We start from the raw sequence: 6,719 nt of genomic DNA on the forward strand, positions 1-6,719 counted from the left end.
TTACTATACGTTTTCAGTTTTTTTCTTTTCTTTTTTTCATGAATGCCGTACGGTGACACATAGTTCCTCACATGTACGTCACTTAGTCTCATGTGGATATTTGTTTCATGCACAAACATACACATGTTGAAGTTCTTACTTTATAATAATCTACCTTTTTTATTATATGATATCGAAATCATCCTTATCTGATGTTATTGTAGATTTTAATGACTAATTTTTTTTTTACTGCGTGCTATTATACAAGAAGCTTCGAAGTAGCGGGGTATATACATTTGTAGTTTTTAAACCGTCCGTCCGTCTGTCACCTCATTTTTGTTCCGGATTATTGCCTTGATTCTAAGTAGAACATGTTCTACAGGGATTTCAACTTCACTTGAATATATGAATTGTTACAAACAATGAGAGGAGGATCCTTATTACTTATGAGGTCATTACTTGTAATGTCCATGTCATAGTTACATGTACCTAAAATAAAACAATACAACATATACATGTATGCAGAAAACTGGTTTCAAGAGGCTAAACCAAAGTAGAATTGAAAAACCACGACATTCGAAATGAGAATCAATCTCAACATTATCTATATGGTCCTAGAAAATTGAATATAATCTTAACCCAATTTAGATGTTCGGCATCTTTCTTGAATTGTGACTTGTTTAGAGCCAACATTATATCTGATCCCACATGTAAATGTGGTTTGAATATTGAGGACATGCGCCACTTTTTCTTTGATTGTCCTTTCTATTTAAATGAAAGGGCTATTCTGTTTAATAATCTCAGCTGGCTTCCAGAAGGCTGCGATTTGGACTTAAAACTATTGGTTTTTGGAAAAGAAACTCTTTCCTACGATCAAAATGTGCAAATTGTTAAACAAGTATTCAATTTTATAAAGAGATCAAAACGATTCCTTGTAGTATAATATCAACATAGGTAAAACCCACATCATCATCTTAATCTCATTCTTTCTTCATCCCCTTTCCTTTTTGCAGTATAGTTTAGTAATATTTATGTTGTTTATATTATATAATGCATGCTCACATTCAATTTGTATTGTTATATATATTGTATTGTGGAGAAGACTTTATAAGTATGTTTTAATTGTGTCTGATCCTTTTTGCTTTGAGCAAATAAAATATGTTTAAACTAAACCAAATACTCTATATAAGATAGCATCATAACTTGGACAAACGATCACATGTTATATAGGAAGATCCCTATCGGTTTGAAAGTCATTAGATCAAAGACCAAGGTCATAGGTCCAAAAAATTAACCTACAATTTGCTAACAAGGAGTTTCGGGATTTTAAATCTTTACCTAATATAAGATCGGAACCAACATTGTATAAGGTTTCGTATAGACGGAGAGCCGCTTGATTCGGAGATCTAACTCTAGATGTCGTTTGCATTTTTGTGTTTTCATGTTGCTGTCTCATATTAACATGTGAAGTTATACAGGGGCTATTTTAATAAAAAAATCTTACGACAAAAATTGGTCGTAAGTTATACTGTATTATTATACCTCAGTATATAAAAAATAATGAAATATTTGTGCTATTTCATTCCACAGACTATTTGCCAGTCAATAAATTCAAAGACTATTACCCAGTCAATAGTTTTATAATCATATTTCCCGTACTTTTTCATACTTATTTTTCATTAGACAATAATGACGTCATTAACTATTTTGTTGGATTTGTGCGCTTGGTAACTTCAATCTCTGATATCGTTAACACTATAATCTGTTTATGTCTGTCTTTGTTATTTCATTTTAACATATCACTTACCAGAAGTAATTAAAATAGAAGAAGAAAGTCTACGCGACACATTTTAAGGTCTACAACATAATAAATGTATTATAATATGGGTCTGTCGTCGTCTTCATTTACTGTGATTGCTTTGGTGCACAGTAACTCAGATATATAGAATTTATTATATGCACACGAATTTTTACGCAAGTATACCTAGTCTTGATTACAGTAAATGAAATGTTTACAAATACAACACGGACTATAAAAACAATCTTATAGCTCATCTTGTGCATGTTTATGTGACATTATTTTTTCTTTCGGATGATGTATGTAGACTTTTTAGAAAGTTTGTTTGATTGGTATAATAAAACACTTAATGACTGGTTATAAGGGTAATAGCAAGTTTATTGTCCCTTTGATACTAATTATTGCCCTCGGCTTCGCCTCGGGCAATAGTTGGTATGTCAGGGACAACAAACTTGCTATTACCCTCGTAACCAGTCAATAGGTGTATAGTATTCATGACTGACGAGTATTAGTTCTCGTAAGATTTTTTTTGAAATTAGTCACATCAGGTTCCTAATATTGTTGACACAATACCTAGAGCATGATCAATTTGCTCCAATTAAATGTTGATCAACTGTTTTAAACAACACCAAGAGGGCAATCAGAAACCATGCAAGTTATATCTTGACATGTTTTGTGTTTTTTTTTTTAAAGATCTTTATTATTTTCGTTTGATGGTGCATATGTAACGTTGAGCTCATGTAAATAATATCTTTAGATATAGGAAGATGTGGTATGAGTGCCAATGAGACAACTCTCCATCCAAGTTACAATTTATAAAAGTAAACCATTATAGGTCAAGGTACGGCCTTCAACACGGAGCATTGGCTCACACCGAACAGCAAGCTATAAAGGGCCCCAAAAAATTACTAGTGTAAAACCATTCAAACGGAAAAACCAACGGTCTAATCTATATAAAAACGAGAAACGAGAAACACGTATGAACTACATAAACAGACGACAACTACTGTAATCAGATTCCTGACTTAGGACAGGTTTCCCCATTTTATGTTTTATCAATATAATTACATTTTATGACGTTACGCCTTTGATTTACGTGAGGTTGTACAAGTTCAGATTTATTAGATGCTGGATGCTCTGTTTTTTGTTTAGAGAGATTATAATCGGTAAGAGATTGTTATGAATATTTTTAAACGCAGTATTTTATTTAAAAGGAAAAAAAACGTTTTTCTTTTTTTTAAGCAATGTAACAAAACATGTTCTATTAATTCCAACATACTTTTTAACTTTATGTAGTTATTTAGAAACGTAATAGACAGTGACTATGTATGTTAAAAGTGTAATTATCTTTTTATGGCAAAGTGCTGATTGTAAGAGTTGTTATGTTTATTCAAACAAAACATTTGATTAATAAAATATAATTGGTGCAAATCGCAAACTTGTCTAACTTTATAATGATGTCAGCTGCTGTAAGGTTGGTTAGGTTCTGACGTGTAGTAAACATCATAATTCCATCTTGTACACCATCATCTGCCATTAGAAACTGTTCTCCAACTGTAGTGACTGTCCAAGGTTCTGTTAGGTTGATCTCATTGCGTGTTTTTGGTAGTGCTGGTATGAGTTTTGATCTCTCGCTGTAAAAGCTACCTCTGCAGGATTCAAAAGTTGGCAGATTTTCTACTACCTCTTGTGTTTCGTCATTCCATTCTGTGTTGCGTAATTTAATGACCTCTTGTTCATATATAGTTGGAACTGGTGTAGTCTCCTCTCGGCACCGTTTCTTTATTGTCTGAAGTATCTCATCTACTTTGAGTTTAACTTTGTGGTTGTCATGATTGTGTCCATTTGGTAGTTTGGTAGGTATGTTGTTGCGAGTATTTAATGTAGCTGGGCAGTTGCGTGTAGTACATATCCAGTATACTCTATCATCTCGTCTGGTTTTGACTCTGTACTGGTACCCATTGTGTATATTTATACTCTGGTTGCCTAGTTTATTGGTAACAAACTGAATATCTAACTGTGCATTTTTTTTCTTTTTGACTGAATAGAAAGTTCTATTAATAGAGTAGGTATAAAGAATAGAAAATATCTAACTGTGCATTTGCCATACTGACTTGTGAATGAATAATTTCCAGAAAACATTTTATTTTATACACTTCTTAGCTTGGAACTCAGCAATATGTCATAAGTGAACTCATTTCACTTTAATTAAACTTAATTATTGTACCAATTTGGTCAATTAATTTTAAATCACTAAGAGTAAGTAGTCTAAGCTGTATCAGTGAGATTATATCATATCAATTATTAAACTTTAACTATTAAGTAATAATTTTATTTGATAGTTATTTTACGTTTCAGTTGAAAAAAAATTAAAATTAATTATTTTTTGTTAAAGTTTTGTATTGTTTATTGTATAATTCATATTTGTATATCATAATAATTAATAAAAAATTTGCAAGATCAAGTGTTATATTTTATATTTATTTAAAAAATTTTTTTTTTATCAATTTCATTTTTACTAAATCACAATTTTGCAAACATTTTATTTTTTGTTTCTAACTTTTCAAAGAGTAAAATTAAGTGCTTAAAAATACTGACTGTATTTTACCTGTTATTAATTAATAATTGTTAAAACAACACCTATTGTATTTTGTTTGTAGGCATAGGTTGAATATATTTTTATCAAATGTTGGCATAGGTTGAAGACACCCACTGGTGATCAACTGATTATGGTAACTGCAGATACCACGATCCCAATATGGTGGAGGTAGAAATAGGTAAAATCGTTGTCTGCTAATTTCTCCGTGTAAACGTGTTGTTTTCAAGAATTACTCAGCTGCCAGGTTGATCTGTTCGGTTTTGTTCTGTATGTCTGTTCTTAATATCATAGATCATAGATATTCTATATATTTCACAAGTTAAAATTTAAGGTAAATATGAATTGGTATATTGTATACATTTTTACTTAAGGAAGAAGAAGATATATTCCTTAATTTTAAATGATTTGGGAAATTTTAAAACATTTTTTCAATCAATCAATAACCGTTTTTCTGTGACTTACAGTTCATTAACAGAGATGTCGACCTGGTAGTAGTAATAAGATTAACGGTACCAATGTTCCTATACTGCAACATATGTGTATTACGACAACTCATATCTTCAGTGATGCTCGAGACCAAAACCTAACACAAACGGTGCAGAGCTAATAAAACCACAAAGGACCTAAAGTATATCCGAATCAGGACAAGGAATCGGAGCTTTGCATGAAGGACTTAATTCCTTTATTTAAATGATTTCTCAACTTTTATATTAGCAATGAAAAAATATCCGTATTTTAATACTAGTACCTAAGTAGTGGCTACTGTGCAAGTGACATACCCGGGGACTTATAGTCCACTAACCAAGGTATCGGCCCAGCGGCCCGATATTAGTTATAACATTGACGGTACCATTTGTTCTGCTCCAGATGCGCTTTCGACTATTTCTGCTGATCGTGTAGAAATGGATGCCTTTTATGACAACACATATAAGATTGATTGATTAATTTTTGGGTGCTTAAAGTCCAGTGGCCAATATTTCATGCATGTTCAGGACAAGAGAAAATTAACAATAAATAATGCCCTGTAAAAGGGGCCTTCCGGGATGAAGGTTAGGAAATTTGAACTGTCACTGGAAAATGAGGATAAGTTGGGAAGGGACTATTTTTCCTTGCAAAATGTCACCTTTGGCCCCTCAAAGAGTTTTTGTAAGGATTCTCAACATGCAGAGAGCGTAGCATACTCTCTACACGAGGCATCGGATTAACGTCCCTATTCTGACCGGACGTGGCTGCGTATTTATACATCCCGCATAGTCAAAACGGACGCCCCACTTTGGCAAGTAGGATTTTACTTCCGTTGGGAAGAAGACCAAGGGTGCCCATATTTCTATTCCTTAGTCACCTTTGAGAAGTTAGGGTAAGGGGGACCCGATATTAGAAGGTTAATCAAAAGATAGAATATAGCATACAAAAAAACAAAAAAAATCAGGGAATAAAAAGAGATGTTTCTTCATAAAACGAAGTAGAAGAGCGCTCACAAGCATGTTTAACCCTGCTACATTCTGTTTGGAGCCTACAATTTAGTAGTTGTCGTTAGCTTTCTCTTTGAGTTTTGCACATTGTTGAAGGGGCTGGGGGTTCCTTCGAATTGGGACATATGGTTAACCGCCCTTTTTATCTTGGGTTGGAACCCCCTTTAAAAATGGTTGGATCCGCCCCTGGTGCATATATTTGTTAACATCTTAAATTCAGGCTAATATAAAGTGATCATGTATGGTGGTGAACAAAATAAATGACGAAGCACTATCGCGTTCGTTGTAATTATGACGAAATCTTTTTATTAAAATCAGTTACTATTATCATTGAAATATTCTGCAGTTACGATCATCTTTCAAGTTATTTGTCCAAACGTTACGATTATCTTTCAAGTAATTTGTCCACAAGTTACGATTATCTTTTTTGTCAAACGTAATACAGAAGATTCATTTTTTTTTCTGTTCATTAACAAATATGTTTTTGAATGCTACAAGTAAGATACAACCTTTAAACAATGAAGATAATGATGTCAACCAATATTGTCAATGCATAGTAAAGCAAACCCAAAATATTTATAAAAGTTGCTTTGTCCGTATCTTTTCTCTCCTTTTGATATGTTCAAATAATTTGCAAGTCTTTGAGGTGATATATGGGATAATATAGAAACGCATTAAATTTTTGTAATTATCAGCAACAGGATTGTTAAAAACCATTTGATAATTAATTCTGTAAGTCAAAGGTGTTAAAGTTTTCAAATTTGTCGATGAAAATGGTATATTTTATATAAGAAATGATGAAGTTTTTGCATTCTTATGGACGCGGAAAATACAATGATTTTGTGCGAAAAAGTTTCGAAATGTAAACGGC

This window comes from Mytilus californianus, unplaced genomic scaffold, assembly GCF_021869535.1.
Source record: "Mytilus californianus isolate M0D057914Y unplaced genomic scaffold, xbMytCali1.0.p SCAF_9, whole genome shotgun sequence".
Taxonomy (NCBI): Eukaryota; Metazoa; Mollusca; class Bivalvia; order Mytilida; family Mytilidae; genus Mytilus; species Mytilus californianus.